The sequence below is a fragment of the Tursiops truncatus genome, chromosome 13 (genome assembly GCF_011762595.2).
Source record: "Tursiops truncatus isolate mTurTru1 chromosome 13, mTurTru1.mat.Y, whole genome shotgun sequence".
NCBI lineage: Eukaryota > Metazoa > Chordata > Mammalia > Artiodactyla > Delphinidae > Tursiops > Tursiops truncatus.
Genome location: NC_047046.1, coordinates 87,844,073 through 87,861,631, shown reverse-complemented (window position 1 = coordinate 87,861,631; position 17,559 = coordinate 87,844,073). Strand labels below are relative to the sequence as shown.

Sequence of the window (17,559 nt, the reverse complement as noted above, 5' to 3'; positions counted from 1 at the left end):
GCTTACATAAATCACCAGAAATTCCATCAGTCAGTTATGTTCAGCCTGTGAAAAGGTGTCCCCAGAGGATGAGGTGTCCTGAGCCGGCAGGACACAGCTGCCCGGGAGCCGGCACTGTGATTCCAGACACCAGTTAGGCCTCGGCCTCAGGTCCCGACAACTGACCCAGGCGCCGGTGCGCAGCCTGTGCTCCCGCAGGTTTGCGAAAACAAAAGATAAACCCTGCAGCGGAAGCACCCCGGTGAAGTCCTCGCCCCGTGGGCCCCTCTCCGTGGCCTCGTGGTCAGACGGGCCAGGGCAGCTCGGGGAGGAGCGCTGGCCTCCCGGGCCTGGGCCTCCCTTTGTTCGGGGCTCTTCCTTCACGTCTGTCCCGTTGTTCGTGTCCACGATCGGCCTGTGATTTTTGGCAGCCGGAGGGGAAGTGAGAGGAGCTGGCAAAGGCCACGGGAGTGACCTGCACGGCATCTGCCCCCCATCACGGCACCAGATGGGGAAATGCTGCCCAGAGGCTGTCACCACCACTCGCAGGGCTCAGAGGTGGGGACGTGCTTGCGTCACGGGAACTGCCTGGGCTCCCTCTACTGCCAGATAAACGTGTGTTTCTGCAGGGCCCCCGCCCAGCCCAGGGCGGCTTCCTGGAGCAATTAGTGGAGTGCGTTTCCCGAGCCCACTCCCTTCCCCAAACTGCCTTTCAACACCCCCCCCCCCAACTATTTTTAAGAATAACAATAATAAGGCCCAGCGGGGGAACCAGGAATTGTGTCACGGGAACTGATAACAGAACGCGCTGGCCCTGGTTCAGTCAGGAGCCCGCCCTGCGGACCCCAGACCCGGGCTCCTCCCGAGGGGCCGCCAGCACGCGGGAAGGGGGCGCCAGGCAGCGGCCTGCAGGGGACACGCCTGACCGACACGGCCGCCTGATGTGCACCACACGTCCTCTGCAGCCGGCCCTGCCTCGCACGGTAAACAGCGGAGGGACTGTGCTCACCCGGCCACCAAGGAGGCCAGGACGAGGCCCAGGGCGCGGGCAGCTCCTGGGTGGTGGGCCGTCTCTGTGCCACTCGGCCGCCCGGGGCATGGGGTGGCGGGACTCGGGCCACCAGGGCCAGAGCTCCTCTCCGTCCACACCTCGCAGAACGTCGCCATGAAAGAACATTCTGACAAGAACACTCACAGCGTCCCGGTCTCTTGGGGGTTTGGTCTGGGTCAGGACAGGCCGCACCTGCACGCAGGGTGTCTCTGTCTCAGGCCAAGCGTGTGGAACGTACTAGAAAGATACAGTGTGTGTGTGGGGGGGACCCACACACGAGGTGCGACAGCACTGGCACCACAGAGCCCTGCGCCCTGTATTCACTCAGCAAGCGACAGTTTACAAGGTGCTTTCGTGGCCACCATCGCATTTGTCCTAAAGCAGCCTAGGCCGTGGGCCCAGTGGGGCTTCCTAACCGGTTCTGAGAAAAGCGAAAGGTTTGGGGCCACACATGGGCCAGAGTCCCTCCCACAGGGTGGCAGGTGCTACTGGGCGGGGGGAAGGGAGGCGGCGGGGCCACCTCCACCCAGAAGAGAAATTAGAGTCAAAACCTCAAAGCAGGCCCTGCACGGTGGGAACAGTGGTAAACAAGGTCCCACATGAAGAGGAGGCGTGAAAGTTCAATCGTACCACACAGAACTGGGGTATGCCTTCCCACTAAGGGTTTAGGACAGTGAAAGTCCCAGAGCAGAAATCTGATTCTAGTAAGACCAGCAAGAGCGGTAGAAAAATGTCTGAGGGGTAATAATGACAGGAATTGGGATGGAAGCCTGAGGGGTAATAATGAAGGGGATTGGGAGGGAGGCCTGAGGGATAATAATGACAGGAATTGGGCGGGAGGCCTGAGGGGTAATGAGGAAGGGAATTGGGAGGGAGGCCTGAGGAGTAATAATGAGGGGGATTGGGAAGGAGGCCTGAGGGGTAATAATGAAGGGAATTGGGAGGGAGGCCTGAGGAGCAATAATGACAGGAATTGGGCGGGAGGCCTCAGGGGTAATGATGAAGGGGATTCAGAAGGAGGCCTGAGGGGTAATAATGAAGGGAATTGGGAGGGAGGCCTGAGGGGTAATAATGAAGGGGATTGGGAGGGAGGCCTGAGGGGTAATAATGAAGGGGATTGGGATGGAGGCCTGAGGGGTAATAACGAAGGGGACTGGGAGGAAACCTGAGGGGTAATGATGAAGGGGAGTGGGAGGGAGGCCTGAGGGGTAATAATGACAGGAATTGGGAGGGAGGCCTGAGGGGTAATAATGAAGGGGATTGGGAGGGAGGCCTGAGGGGTAATAATGACAGGAATTGGGAGGGAGGCCTGAGGGGTAATAATGAAGGGGATTGGGAGGGAGGCCTGAGGGGTAATAATGAAGGGGATTGGGAGGGAGGCCTGAGGGGTAATAATGAAGGGGATTGGGAGGGATGCCTGAGGAGTAATAATGAGGGGGATTGGGAGGGAGGCCTGAGGGGTAATGATGAAGGGGATTGGGAGGGAGGCCTGAGGGGTAATAATGAAGGGGATTGGGAGGGATGCCTGAGGAGTAATAATGACAGGTATTGGGAGGGAGGCCTGAGGGGTAATAATGAAGGGGATTGGGAGGGATGCCTGAGGAGTAATAATGAGAGGAATTGGGAGGGAGGCCTGAGGGGTAATAATTAAGGGAATTGGAAGGAGGCCTGAGGAGTAATAATGACAGGATTTGGAGGAAGGCCTGAGGGGTAATAATGACAGGAATTGGGAGGGAGACCTGAGGGGTAATAATGAAGGGGAGTGGGAGGGAGGCCTGAGGGGTAATAATGAAGGGGACTGGGAGGGAGGCCTGAGGAGTAATAATGACAGGAATTGGGAACGAGGCCTGAGGGGTAATGATGAAGGGAATTGGGAAGGAGCCCTGAGGAGTAATAATGAAGGGAATTGGGAGGGAGTCCTGAGGGGTAATAATGACAGGTATTGGGAGGGAGGCCTGAGGGGTAATGATGAAGGGGATTGGGCGGGAGGCCTGAGGAGTAATAATGAGGGGAATTGGGAGGGAGGCCTGAGGGGTAGTAAGGCAGCAGCAGAGTAGCTGCAAATCTTTTAGTTACTCAGGGTTATGCAGACCACAGGAAAAATAACATCTGTCTGACAAGAGAAAAGGGGAAGGAGCCTCAGAAGTGGGCTTCCCCCTACTACCCACTGGGGCACCTGAACCTCGGAGGGGGCGCCATTGCTCGATGTGTCCTGGACATTCTGGGCCCAGACGCAGGCCATGGCGTGGCTACTCTCTGAGTGAGGCTCGGCCCTGTCCTCCTTTGGCCCCGTCGGGAGCCCTCAGGAGAGCGGCACGGGATGCGCCAGGGCAGCCGAAGCTCTTGCCCATCACGGCGGGTCAGTGGTATCTGACGAGCCTCCCTGAGGACAACCTGTCAGCTGGACCCACTGCTGTCCACACCTGGCAAGGTCAGGCTGGAGTCACAGGGTTTCATTCCTTTTAGGAACAGACTCAAGAACCACCCCACACGCACAAACATCCTCCAGCATCTTCCCTGAGCGCCGCGGGGCCTGAGCCGGGCAGCTGCCCAAAGTGAAGCTGGACGGCCAGGAGCCCCACGGCAGATGACGCTTCACACAGCGTCCACACGGCTGAGGGTGGACGCCCAGACCTCACTCTCTTCCAGAGACACAATCTGGACAGGAACCCTGTAGGGAAGCCATGACGGTCCCATTTCACAGATGGATAAAGAGAGACCACATCAGGGAAGGGCTGCTGAGGTGGAGGGGCCTTTGACGGTGGGCGAGGGCGCGAAGCACAGGGTCCTGGGGCCCCCCGCCGCCCAGCCACATCCTATCTTCCCTCCGTGAGGTCACGGGTCCGCGCCGTGTCGGTCCCGGCCGCGGGGCTCTGCGTGGGTTATTTTGGGGGTGGCTTTCTCTCTTTGATATGGTTGTGCCGATGACACCTACGATTTCCCACAATGTCTTCTCTCTACTGATAATTTCCATCTTCTTATTCAGCTTTTCCACCAACACAGAGGTTTTTTTATCTTTACAGAAGTATTTTGAACTGCAGGTAACATGTGACCCTCACGGATCGTCAGGAACCTGAAAGAGGAACCTTTGCTCCGCTTCACGTCAGATGTCCTTGCAACAGGATGTGGTGAGCTGTTATACCACAATTTAATAAGAAGGGTTTTTTCCCTTATATTTAATTTTTCTCTAAAATGCTCCTAAGGTGGAAACTCTTGTTTTTTTTCTAAAACTCATGTGGCAGTTTGAATTGCTGTTTCAATCTGGGGTGTGTACGCGGGGTGTTATGCGTATATCTGATACACACACACAAATCCACCTCTCTATAGAAATCTGGAATTGAGAGAAAAGGAAGGCAGCATTTTTTAAAATACCAAAACTAACATGTACAAAGTACAGGCATAGCTTTTCACCTGTACTTGCATGACATTTGTAAATATCCTTCCTGACACTATAGAAAGATGTCTCTGCTATTCGTAAATGAGCATGTAAATTAACTAATAAGGTGAAACGTCCTTTTTAAAGTAAAATATTTGTACTTTCACATCTGAGTTTCTTCTTTTGAGCCCCCCTTTGAGCACAGTTGGCATCAGAGCCTCACGTTGCAGTGAAACATCCATGGCTCATCTCTCAGGTTTCGCGTGTGGGTTTTGTGTGACGATCCTGAGGACAGTGCAAACCTAAAAGGAACTGTGAGTCCAAACAGTTTTTACGTATTTCTCCCCTCTCGACGCCTAACCTTTAAGCAAAGTGCTCCCACGTTTCTGAGTGCTTGGTTTCTGAATGCTAAACTAAGGATCTCCAGACATATCTTAAGGAACGCACAAACCACGGATTCACCCAACACCTACGCAGCCTTCAGCGTTCATTTCTAAGCCCTCGCACGTACATCGTTCTTCATTCTGCAGCAACCCCTCGAGAAAGACAAGGCAGGCAGTGTGACGATGGAGGCCTGGCCAGTGGGAACGGGGCCGCTGCCCTTGAGTGACAGGGGAGAAGCTGAGATCGGGACTTGGGGCCGCACGCCCCGCGGCTCTGGGAGCTTCCAGGCTGCTCCCTCCCGGCTCCACGGGCAGATCCACAGGGCCGGCGTGAACTGCTCTCCTCTCAGTGCTCACCGGGAAAGTCGGGAAGGCGCAGGGGAAAGGTGGACGGGCACAGCCCAGCCCTCGGGACCCCTGCCTGTTCGTCCCCTCCTCCCGGGCCTGCCCCCACCCCCAGGTCCCTTCTGTCCCTGGTCCTCACGTCCTCCGCGGCGAAGCCGGTCAGAACACAGAGGCGAGGGGAGGCGAGGGCACAGCCGCTGCTTTCCTTTCCTGTGCACATTCTCTTTCAACAGAACAAAACATCAACACACCCACCAGCCACCACACACACACGGTGCTGTGTCTGAGCTAAAAAGACCTTTTCTTTCAGTCATTTTTCCTGTATAGCTTTTACGTGCTTCAGAAACTTTTTTTCAAAAAGGAGGACAAGTTGCAGGTGACCGAGGACTACTTCCCCTGCCCTGGGGAGCCACACGCCAGCAGCACGGCCCCGGCTCTAGAACCGACGGCAGATGAGCTGGTCGGTACCAACCTGCTGGCGCAGATACCGGCGCCAGGAGGGGGCATGCTGGCCGCTGTCGCAGGAACGTCACCCCAACGCCGCAGCCGCGCCAGCCTGTCACATGAGCAGCCCGGGGAGGCTCTGAGCGAGAGCTGCCCCGCGCCGAGGCACCTGGCGGGCTTCTCACGCTTCTCTTCTCACTATTCTACCCGACTTGACTTGGTTTTCAGATTTGACATCCGAGCAGCAGCGGGCGGCCGTCAAAGCGCAGGGGCCGTGGCTGGCGGGGGGGCCTCTCACCCTCCCAGCCCCGAGGCGGGTCCTCACAGCCAGCGTCACGGCCTTATCGGTCCCAGGACTTTATCAGCAGCAGCCCCGCTTCCCTGATTCTAAGTGAAGAAGCGATATGTATGCTTCTGTGTTCGACTCTGAATAATCGGGACTTGGACCACAGTGATAATAACATCACTTTGCTCTGCGAGAGGAAAGAATGACTACGACGGAAAGCCCAGGGTCCTGACACCCAGCAGGTCCCCGACACCCCAGGAAACACAGGACAGCACGTGGTCAGAGTCAAAATATAAAGCAACCCCTACGGCGCGACAGAAGCCACAGAGGGCTTCAAGGTGGAGCTGTTTCTAAAGACGGCCCGGCCCGGGTTCCCTGGGCAGCACCTGGGCCCCGGCTCCTCCGACGCCAGTGGGCAACCTCGAAGCCAAGCATCCTTTACTTTTTCAACTTCTCTCAGACCTAAGTTCTTGCCATGTCCACGTTGTAGCATTCAAACCATCACTCAGAGACGTGTGAGCAGCCTGTGACCTTCCTTTAGAAAACCTGATACAAGGCCTTCGCCCTGAACACGCTGTGGGGAAAGTGCTGGACAAAGGCCACCCGTCCTTTCCTCATTCTGCCTCCAAAGCCCCCCTGAGACTGTCCTGCCCCTGTGGGGCCTGGAGGTTTTCTCTGTGACAACAGGAGGCTTGACTAAGGCCCCTTTCTGCCCCAAGAATCGGGGAACTCCTCAGTCATGTCAGAGGGAGAAACAGATTCCTCCTGGGTTAGAGTTCTGTGTGCTGGGAAAGGCATGCCCCCGCATCTTCCCAGCTCTGGGGGGCAGCTACTGCTCTGATTCTTACTTTGGATGGGACCAGAGAGGGCAGGAGACGCACCAGTGCTCACACAGCGGGGACGGCAGGGGCCTCCCTGGGGGAGGCAGCCCGGGCAGAGGGGCTGGCGACAGGGCAGCCCCTCGGTCTGTCTCAATGTGGCGGGATGGCCGCTGAGAAGCCTCCATCAGCGGGCTCGCCATCCTGCATGGGTAAAGGGAAGAGAAGTGCTCTAGCACCTTCTGGTGAACTTTCAATTTACCGACTGTCGGAAAAAGAGAAAACGACTGGGCGTGTGCGTGGCAGCCGCCCTGGTCTGCAGTTAATGCAAAGTCTGGGTTCAACCACAAGACACAAAGCGGGATGAGGGACAGGGCCACCTCAACTCTTTCAGTTTCCTTATTTCTGACGACGTGTGTGTGGATCCCTTTATTGTCAGAACCAGTATCTGTGTAGGGTTTTCAGGTTAATGGGAACATCAGCCACGTCCTTTCGTTGGTCAGAGAACCGGCAGGGTCGCTAGTCTCTCATCGGACACAGCTGTGAGTGACGACCGGAAAAAGCAACGGGAAAGCTGCCTGTGCCCGGCCCCAGGCTGGGAGCGGCGGTGGGCTCTGTCCCTTTCCCTTGTCGGGACCCCAGCAGAGACGCGGCCCTGCCTGCGGGGCTTGGGGAAGGAAGGGCCAGGAGAAGCAGGTGCTAGAACCTTCCGGCTGGCCTTCACACAGACACCATCCTAGTTTCTCAGGCCTGGGCTTGAGGTTAGAGAATAAGAAATCTAGTTCAGCAGTGTTAACCTAGCCACACTGTTTAATCCTCGCTTAGAAAAAAAAAGCTTAATTAACTCGGATGAGGACCATACTTTACAAATAATACCTTTGTGTGAATTAAAAAAAAAACATATTTGTTGCTATAGCTTATCACACTAGCCAAATTCCATGATTACATACTTAACCACATACAACACACTTTAAAGCGTCTTTCTCTTTTCCAATAGTTATGTCAGTTCCAATAAGGAAATGAACTGTACTGTGAATTTTTAAAAACTAACAGTATTTATCTACTGCTACTTAGTAAACCAGCCAGCCCAGCAGGGATACTGTCATTCTTTCCATCTCTGGCTTTACAACGTTCTGCGATGCTGCTTTCACGGAGAGAACGATTTCTTTAAAGCATCGATGTCCTTTAAACAAGAGCGATCCAGGGAACAAAGAAGGTCTTGGCGATTCCACTGCGGGCCCCGTAGAGCTCTGTCCCCATCCCCGTTCCAACACACCACCACACGCTGCATGAGGTACCACGATTCTTTCCGTCAAAGCTCACCATCAAATTAAACACTCTACAGAAATAAACGCATGGCACAGAAGCTGCTGTTACTTGCCCACTCCATTTTCCTCCGAGGGACAGAAAAATGCATATTCTTCCAGAGGACAAGTCATCAAAAACATTTCTATTTTTAAGGGAAAGCCAGAATAGCTTTTTGAAGAGCAAAACAAAACAGGAAGGACATTCTTTCCCATTCTTATAACTAAAAGATAATTAAAAAAACTATTTGCTAACTTTCCCAGAAAATACACCTTTGGCTGAAGTTAGTATTGTAACCTGAGAGGATGAGAATTTGGGTGGACAGAAGTAAAGATGTCTCAGGCCAAACCCCTTCTTAAAGAGCTAACTTCTAGGAAGTCTCCAGATGCCACGTGCTGTGCTAAGCCTGCAGATCTAACGATTCTTGGATAAGGAAGCCCCTTGGTGGTGGCTGAGAATCCTAACGGACATACGGACTGTCGCTGCGGCGACTCTGTTACCGCTGGGACACACGTGCCCCAGGTGAGGACACACGCCGTCCCCGCTTGCACTGCGAATTTACACTCAGGTCTCACTTCGGGGAGCAAAGTGGACGTGAGCTAAGCCGAGGTTCAACACGATTAAAGCCGCAATTCAGAGATCAGGGCACAGCCAGGGAAGCACGTGCTCCGGTGCCACTGGGAGGGGGCGTCAGCTCAGGTGCAGGAAACATGAGGTGGTGGCTCCCGTGTGGGTGTTCAGTGTCTTGGGAAGAGGCGGCCTCCTGGCAAGTCCGCCTCCCCACAGGTGGGCCCGGGTCAGTCGTCTCCCCGGTCCGGTGGCCTCTGTGTCCACAGTGTGGCCGCACCTGGCCCACCAGCAGCCCCTGCCCACCCACCTCGGGAGGCGCTGCCTCCATGAGACTCTGGGCTGAAAATGGTGATTCTGCCACGAGCGCATCACAACTGCTGTAATTCTGAAAATGCAGAGTTGCAACATCACTAAAATCCTTTTCTGCTTTTCTTTTTTTTTTCCAGAGATGCTTTGTGAAGCAGTGGAAAATAAAACAGTTTCTCAAGTTTCATTAAAAAGTAAGTTCTCGTGTTACCTCGGGTGTCCTGGACCTATTTCAGCCTTCACTTATTTTTATCTTTTTAATCATAATAAGCCACTGCCACGGGGCCTGCTATTTTTGGAAGGAGAGAATGGGACAGCGGAGGGACTGGATGACGACAAGTCACGGTTTTAATAAAATATGACCCTCCCAGCTGGATGCAGGCTTGGCTCTGATGGACACCATTGTTAGGTGGAGCTGCCAGCCATTAAAACAGAATAATTGTCCTACCTCCGTGGCTGCTTCCTTATTTAGCCTGAATACGCCAAATAGCGCAAACGCCCCGCGTGGAAACTCCAGGGCCCGTGGGGAGGGGGCGGCCCCCTGACCGGGAGGGTCCCCTGGCTCGTCCCCCTCCCTCTGGTGTGTACCAGTGAATGCTTTCCATGCGCCCGGCGCCATTACTTCATCTGTGCCAAACTCACTCTGCTTTGCTCGCTGGGGTCATTAAATCACCAGCAAGCATTTTTCCAGGGCCTGCTCTGTGCCGCTAGAAACCACGCTGCCCAGTGATGAAACTAACAGAGTTGCATAAATAGCAAATTTAAAAGCACTTTAATTAAAAAACAAAATAGAAGAAATGCACGCGGACGAGGAGCCACCGCGGGCTGGCAGGTTTGCCCCCGTCACCCGGCTGCGGGAGCACAGGCCCTGCTCTGGCGGCGGGCACGTGACGTCAGGGCGCCCTAAGGCCCAAGACACACACCACGTGGCTGGTCTTACTTTGTGGGGCGTCAGAAGGGACAGTGAGGTCAGACACGCCCACGCCGAGTCTGGGGCACTTGGGCCCCCGTGGGACCCGACCCCCCACCTGGCGCCAGTTTTGGTCAGAAGATGCTGCTCGTGAAGGAAGCACAGGAAGACGCTGGGTTCGCAGGAAAAGAAACCACACCTCAAAGCTAACCGTGACCTTGAACTAAACCCTCACCTCACCCGAGCATCATCGGTAGTTCTGTTAGGTGTGATCGTGTCAAAAAATGGCCGTTTAAAAGGACGCCTGTCGGACTTCCCTGGCGGCGCAGTGGCTAAGAATCCGCCTGCCAATGCAACGGACACGGGTTCGAGCCCTGGTCTGGGAAGACCCCACATGCCACGGAGTAACTAAGCCGTGCAACACAACTACTGAGCCTGCACGCCACAACTACTGAGGCTGCGAGCCACAACTACTGAAGCCCGCACACCTAGAGCCCGTGCTCCGCAACAAGAGAAGCCACCGCAATAAGAAGCCCGCGCACCACAACGAAGACCCAGCGCAGCCAAAACAAATGAAAAAACTAAAAGGATGCCCGTGTCTGGGGGACACAGGGTGAAAGATGCGAGTCCGGGACTGATTTTTAAACATCTCGGCACGAGGTGGCAGATGCAGTGACAGGGCCCTACTACCCCCCCGCGCCCGGCCTTGAATCAGGGTGAGGGGCTGCGGGCCCCTTTACGCTGTCCATTCTGCCCCAGCAGACGTCTGGAATTTTCATAATTCAGCAACAGCACCACGATCAGAGAGAAGCTGGGGACGGGCTGGCTCAGTACCCACGGTCCTGCAGCGACAGGGACACGAGGGCCCCGCGCTCTGCCCGGCCATCACCCCCACTCCCCACCCCCGGCCATGCCCGCTGCCCAGGCCGGGTCCTCGTGCCGCCTGAGCTGGGAGGATGCCAACGCTTAGGCCCACCCAGACCCACTGAACGTTCTAAGTAGATCCCCGAAGACTGCATTTGAGCCCACGAGAGTCTGGGGGTCCCTGGGCTAGTTGGGGGATGGACAGGGGGCAGACAGGAAGCCTTCGGTACCACAGAAGAGATTTACCTTAAAGACAATTTTCCAGAGCTGCTGCCGTAAAGGCCACGCCTACACCCCTGTGGACAGAAAAGCACACTCTTCTCACCTTCAAAATATTCTAAGCTATCGTTCAAATCGTTGAGAAGAGGTGCTGCACCACAGGCCCTGGGCAGCCCAGGGAGGGCACAGCTGCGCTCGGCCACTGGGCGCAGCCCGGCTCCTCCGGGGCGTTGAGAAAAGAACTGAAGTAACGCGCAGAGATTGTCACTTGTATCGGTATAGTTTGCAGGCGATACTGCTTTTAAAGCAGTATTTTAAATTATTATTGGTGCAACTCCCCGTTTCCTAGACTGAATTCCTGCGAGACCACCTCCACTTAGGGTGCACAGGCCGCGCGGGGAGGGGAGAGGGCCGCGAGCCGACGACCGGGCCTCACTGTTCCCTGCGGGGTCGCGCGAGCGCACCATCCTCCGCCGTCCTCCCCGCATGCGCGGGGCCTCAGGCCCACTAGGGCCGTGCGTCCATCAGGGCTCCAGCTCTGAGAGCGCTGGGACCGCAAGGCCTCGGCTGTGGGAGCAGACGCCGCCCTGGGCCCTTCCCACGTCCCTGCCCAGAGCAGCGCTCGCCCTCCGCGGCTAAGGAGGACAGTCCGGGCGTGGGTGTCGTCCGGGCCCGGCATCGTCGGGGCGGCTCTGGAAGGACAACTAAGAATTTCGGGGCCCGGTGGCTCGGGGCAAGGCCGGCAGCGGGGGCGCGGCGTGGACACCTTGGCTGTTCACAGGACAGCGCCTCCAGTTCAATTTCAGCAAAAGGTCCAAACCATGGCCTCGGGAGCCCTGCGCACCCCCGCGCGCCGTCAGGGGTGCGGGTGCACGCTCCCGGCTCCCACGCCGTCCCTACGGACTCAGACATGGCCGCCACGCGGTAGCAGGGCCCCAGCCTTCTCCTGGGCTCCACCGTCCGGGTCCTGAACATGGCGGCCGCCCCGTCCGCCCGCTCGCACGGGTCACCTGCGCACCAAGCGCCACTGCCGGCCAAGCGCCCAGCGCCCCACCCGCGGCCGGCGCGAGTAGGCGCAGGACGGACGTCACGGAGGGTGCGCAGGGCCCGTGCCTGCAGCCCACCTGCCCCCCGGGCAGCCCCCAGCCCGTGCCGACCGCTCCCCCGAGACCAGACGCCAGCCCACTCCCGCCGCCGCCTCCGTGCGGCCAGCCTGCCCCTCCTCACGGCTCCGAGGCCGCCTTGAGGGTCACGCTGTACCTCTGAATGCTGACAAAAGCAACCGACAGCAGATCCTGTTTGCTCACTCGGTAAAGATCTGAACAGAAAAACCACAGACGGCGTGAAGAAAGTGTGCAATACCAAGCCGGCAAATGACTCAAAATTAGCAAATTTGGAAAAAACAGGCCGATAGACAGGGAGGCGAGGAGTCAGAAAATTCGGGCAACTGAGACAGGCCCCACAATCCTCAGGACACACTGACCTGGGGGTAGGAAAAAGGCAAAAACCAAGACTGCATTTTTGTATTGATTATCCAATTATGAATCTTTACAGAAGCTATTCCAACACTGCACGTAATGAGCAATTCATCAAAGTATATTAGGTGCCATGGAAGCTGCCTTCAGTATAAAGGGCCATTAAGTTTCTTGTAATAGCACATCACTGGAGCTTTCGTTAGCTCTAAATCAAATCAGCAGGACCGGCATGCACGCACTCTAATCGACTTCATGTAATGACGCCGTGCCCCCGGTGCTTACCCAAACGAGCAGCCCTGCAGAGCCGCCCTGCCCCAAGCCCACTTCTCAGCCTGAGGAACGGCCCAGCCGCTTCTAACGACACTTGCAAGAACCCGGAAAGGACGCACAGGCCTGTGGACCGGGGACCCCCGGGGGGTGGGGGGCACCAGGGGCACATCCCCGTGGGAAGGGTCTTACAGGCCGGTTTCTGGAGGAAGTTCTATAATTGACCGCTCCCGAACTCGACAGACGTGGAACCCAGGGCTGGAAATGTGTCCTGCAGAGGCCTCAGGCCCAGTGACACTGAATTTCCCAAGTGAAACAGAGACGCCAGTTGAGGTAGAGAAGACAGCCTCTGAGGCTTAGCTCCCATCTCTGAAAAGTCCTTCCTGAAATGATCTCTAAGTCCCTCAAACCTAAAAGCAAGAGCGCTGGAATCACTGGCCTCCGTAATTTACTAGGCAGCCAATCGGGTGCTGTCTGGAGCCCTGCTTTGTCATCCTGAATTGTTGTTTATACTGTAAATACTATTTAGCTGTTTAACCTGCTCTCCCAGACCCCACTCTAACTTCGCAGGGGTCAGGAGTCTGATGCAATCACGTGTCTCGACAGCCCTGCGATGCCGGAGCAGAGCAAGCAATCTGCAAATACTGGTTGGGTTCTGTCGTCTTTGAAGGTTGAATTAATCCCTTGCAGGAGCCTCACCGAGGTTGAGTCTGGGCAAGGTCTGCCCCGCAGGCCTCAGAGCACTGGTTGCCCAGCTGTGAAGTTACAACCACAGTAACCTGCACATCATCTTCCTGTCTCTGGGGCGGAGCTGTGTGTTTGGAAATTTAAATTCCTTCTCTGTTTATCTAAATTTGATTTCTGAAGAAGCCTTGAAATAACGTCCTTAAAAAAAAAAAAGAAAGGAAACAGTACGTAGAGAACAAACTATGTAGAACATTAGTTCACAGTAAGTGTCAACTCAGACTGAAGATAAACGAGGCCTTACGGCAGCACCTTGAGGGGTCGTCGCTGTGCCTGAGCCGTGCTGGACTTTCACGTGGGATTCAGAGTGAGCTTAAGGATAAATCAGGGGCCCATTTCCGTCACAGGGCATGAAGAGATCCGAGATGAAGTGACAGGAGTCTCAGGCCAGGAGCTGGGGCTCTGAGCTCCGCGCCTTCCCTGCTGGCCACCGTCCGCTGCTCCATGAGCTGCCGGACAAGCTTCCTGCGCAAGAGCACAGGCAAGACGTTTTATCAAAACACTGTGTATTCAGCAAGCCCTGGTCCAGCGGAGATCACTGATGCAAGCAAAGGGATGAAAACTCCTTAAAAAATCCCACAAGTGTCTGTAAAATTCCCCGTGGTGAGCAGGACATGTTTCTAAATCCAGGGGGTCCTCTAACCAGCCAGTGACAGTGAAGGGCTCCGTGAAGGAATGTCATCCTGCATTTTTACGTCTCCTCCTCACCCTCCTACCACTTAGTTAAGTGCTCGCCGCCCGCGGAGCGAGGCTCGCGCCCCATGGCCCGGCTCCTGCCCTCTGTGTCGCCGTGTCCTGGCGGGGCAGGTAGGAGCCAGGGGGTCTGGGTGACCCCAAGGCCGGCTCTGAAGACTTAGCAACGGTGGTGATCGGACAGCTCCAGCCGACTGTGGTGGCCGGTGGATGTCGGCCTGTTTATGAGTCAGAGGTCGTGAGCCGACCTGGCCTTGAAAGCAGAGAGAAACAGGACGCCATGCGGAAGAGGGCACGGCAGGTGAGGGCAGGGGTGCGATGCTGGGGAGAGGTTGCCCGCGAGCCCAGGTCAAAGCCCATCCACAGGGAGCCCACCCAGCTTGTCACATTCACCCATCGCGGAGTTTCTATCCGCATGTCTCCCTGCAGCTCTGTGATTCCGCAGCGTCACGGCAGGAAACTGCTCGCAGGATGGAAAGCTGGCATGTGATCCAGTGGAAATCACCGTTTCCAGAGAGGGAAGGACAGTGTCACAAGAACATCGCAGGCTACAGCTGGGGGCGGCAGCTGCTCTGCGTTTCGCGGCCTGATCAGTGGACGAGCTCTGAAGGACGACGACCTGTGCTCCCAACTGCGGCTTTCTGTCCAGCACGAAGGCCGAGTTAACAGACAGACTCTGACAACAGGATTTGAGCTCTTTCCTCAAACTAAAGCGCATTAAAACCGCCTGCGCAGCACCCCGCCTCCAACGCGGGCCAGCCGCCCGGCCGCGGCTTTTCCAGGGCGGCTGCAAGCGCCCCTGCCGACGCCAGAGCAAACACCCAGGTGGCGCCCCGCGCGGCCACCGCGCTCCAGCCACGTCCACCGCCTCTTCTGCTCCGACCGTCTGCCAAGAGGAAATCACTCCGCTGCGCTGGGAGCCTGCGAATCCCAGAAAACAATCTTAAATCCACAAAAATAACTGACTTCGCTTCTCCTGAGCTGCCCGGTTCCATTCTGATTTTTATTACAATGTCAACAAGAGTTTAATTTGCTTTAAAGTTTAGGTTCTTAAATCTGAGTGATATAGGGTAGTTTACAGCTTGCTGGCAACAGCTACTGTGGAAAAAGAAGGAACGCACATATAAAGGCGATTCTAAGTTTGACGCTGTGAAAGCAAGGAGCCGTGCCAACAGCAGCACACGGCAGGCCTTCCCCTCCGGACAGCGGCCCCGACACGTGGCCACGCTCCGTGTCCCTCCCTGACCAGTCTCGCCCAGGGACAGTAATTAAGAGGAAATGCCCTTAAGTCTCATTTCTCTCCCTAAACACTAGAGGATGCCAGCTGTCCTACCTGGGCTCCTCCCTAAAAACCGATTCCAGAGAAAACCCTTGAGGGGGAAGGAGGGTGCTCTCCCCGCCCCTCACTAGGTGACCTTCTCATTCCCTAGACTTTGGTCCCCGAGCTGAGCAGACGCCGCACGTGTCTGCACAGGACGCTCCGACCTCAAACGCAGTCAGAGGCGAGATGTCAGCTCCTGAGGCCTCTGCTGGGGCCCAGCTCTCATCTCTGCTGAAACTCTCTGCAGAGACTCCAGACTAGCCGGCCAGCCAAGCCGCCTTGTGGAGAAAGGACGGGGGCAGGCCTTGAAACAGGGCTGTCCCTGGAGCCCCTACCCCCGGCAGGGCAGCAGAGGGAGCCGTCGGGCCAGCGGTTCACAGCCGAGGCCCCTGTCTGCTGCAGACGCCCCGGCGGCATCTCCCCCTCTTCCCTCCTGCCAGGCCTCTTTCTAGCTGTCGCCCAGGGCTCTTCCAGGCACCCTTCCTGCGTATTTGAAATAACAGGCTGTGGGGCCTGATAGGGCAGAGATGGGGCAGCCTTCGTGGGGAGGGAGGGCAGGCTGGGCCGATAAAACCTCCCAGGCCCCGGCTAAGGACTGCGTCCAGCACTGTCTACCCGGCTTCGGGACAAAAGAAAGCTGGCCATCGGGCTCTGGGAGCGATAAGCGTCCGCGGCCGGGGTGGGGGTGGGGGGCCTGGCCCGCCAGCTTGGCTCATTGTCCCAGGACCAGGCCGTGATTAGCCGGGTCCCCCGGGCCTGATAAGGGCGGATGTTTTAAAAGGGGGAATAGACTTTCTTTGTTCTTTACTGTGTGGAAGAGTCCACATTATAATCTGGAAGGAAGGAAGGACGTTGTGTCAAAATTCAAACTGAAAAAGGGAAAGGGACTCAAGATTTTGTGTGCCCAGCCTACGTGAAGAACCCACGTCACCACGGTCGGCAAACGTCTGGGGCTGGTCCTGCATGCGGCCCACGTTTTGATGAAGAGAATCCTTAATTTAACTAAACAGGTAAGTAACGAGAAGCACACACATTTTTATTCCACGAGAGAAGCTCTCCCGTCAGCATTATGTTCGTGTCGTATAAACACAGAATTAGAATTTTCTCCCAACACTCCTGGAAGAGGGCTGCGCGTGCTCCACGGACAGAGGGAAACGTGCACGGCACACACAAGCCTTCGCTTCAAAAGCACTTTTCTCCTTCTGCGTTTTAACAAAACTGTACTTAATGAACCTGCACAAGAGATCAGACCAGAAACATCCCCAAGCCAGGCTGCTGGCTGCTTCTGCAGAGTTGCCTTTCTGGACATCTTCATACAAATGGAACCAGAATACATGGTCTTCTGCGTCTGGCCTTTCGATTCAGTGTGATGTTTCCAAGGTTCACCCATGTCCTAGCATGACTCGTACTTCCTTCCTCCTTCCGGCCGAGTAATACTCCATCGTATGGGTATGCCACACGTTTTCTATCCATTCCCTAGTTGCTGGACGTTTAGGTTGTTTCAAGTGTTTGGATGTTATACATAATGCTGCTAAGAACATCTGTGCACAAGTCCTTGTGTGCACATACATGTGTGTTCATTTCTCTTGGGCAGACGCCTAAGCACAGACTTGTTGGGTCTTAGGGCAAACGTATGTTCAACTTTTGAGACACTGCCGAAGTGGCTGCACTGTTTCGTGTCCCCACCAGTAATGTGTGAGGGTTCCAGTTTCTCCACATCCTCTCCAAAAGTTGCTATTGTCTCTGTTATTTTTTACAGGTATGCAATGGTATCTCATTGGCATTCCCTGTGACTGATGATGTTGAGTATATCTTCATGTATTTATTAGCCGTTCATATACCTTCCTTGGAGAAATGTCTATTTAAATCTTTTACCCAGTTTTTGATGAGGCTTTTTATCTTATTACTGAGATATGTGTTCTTTGCATTTTCTAAATATAAGCCCTTTATCATACGTTCGTCTCGTATGTTGCTTGTCTTTTTCTGGACGTGCTGCATGGCTTGTGGGATCTTAGTTCCCTGCCCAGGGTAGAACCCAGGCCCTGGCGGTGAAAGCGCTGAATCCTAACCACTGGACTGCCAGGGAATTCCCTTGTCTTTCTTTTTCTTAATGGTATCTCTTGAAGCACAAACATTTTGAATTTTGATGAGGTCTAATTTATCAATTTTTAAATGTTATGGACTGTGTTCTTGGTGTCATATC

At 55.4% G+C, this 17,559-nt stretch overlaps 1 protein-coding gene across 7 annotated transcripts in view; it reads right to left on the bottom strand.

Annotated features, from left to right (window-relative positions):
- Positions 1 to 17,559, bottom strand: part of NFATC1 (nuclear factor of activated T cells 1) — a 102,626-nt gene that overhangs the window by 1,874 nt on the left and 83,193 nt on the right. The window lies entirely within an intron of this gene.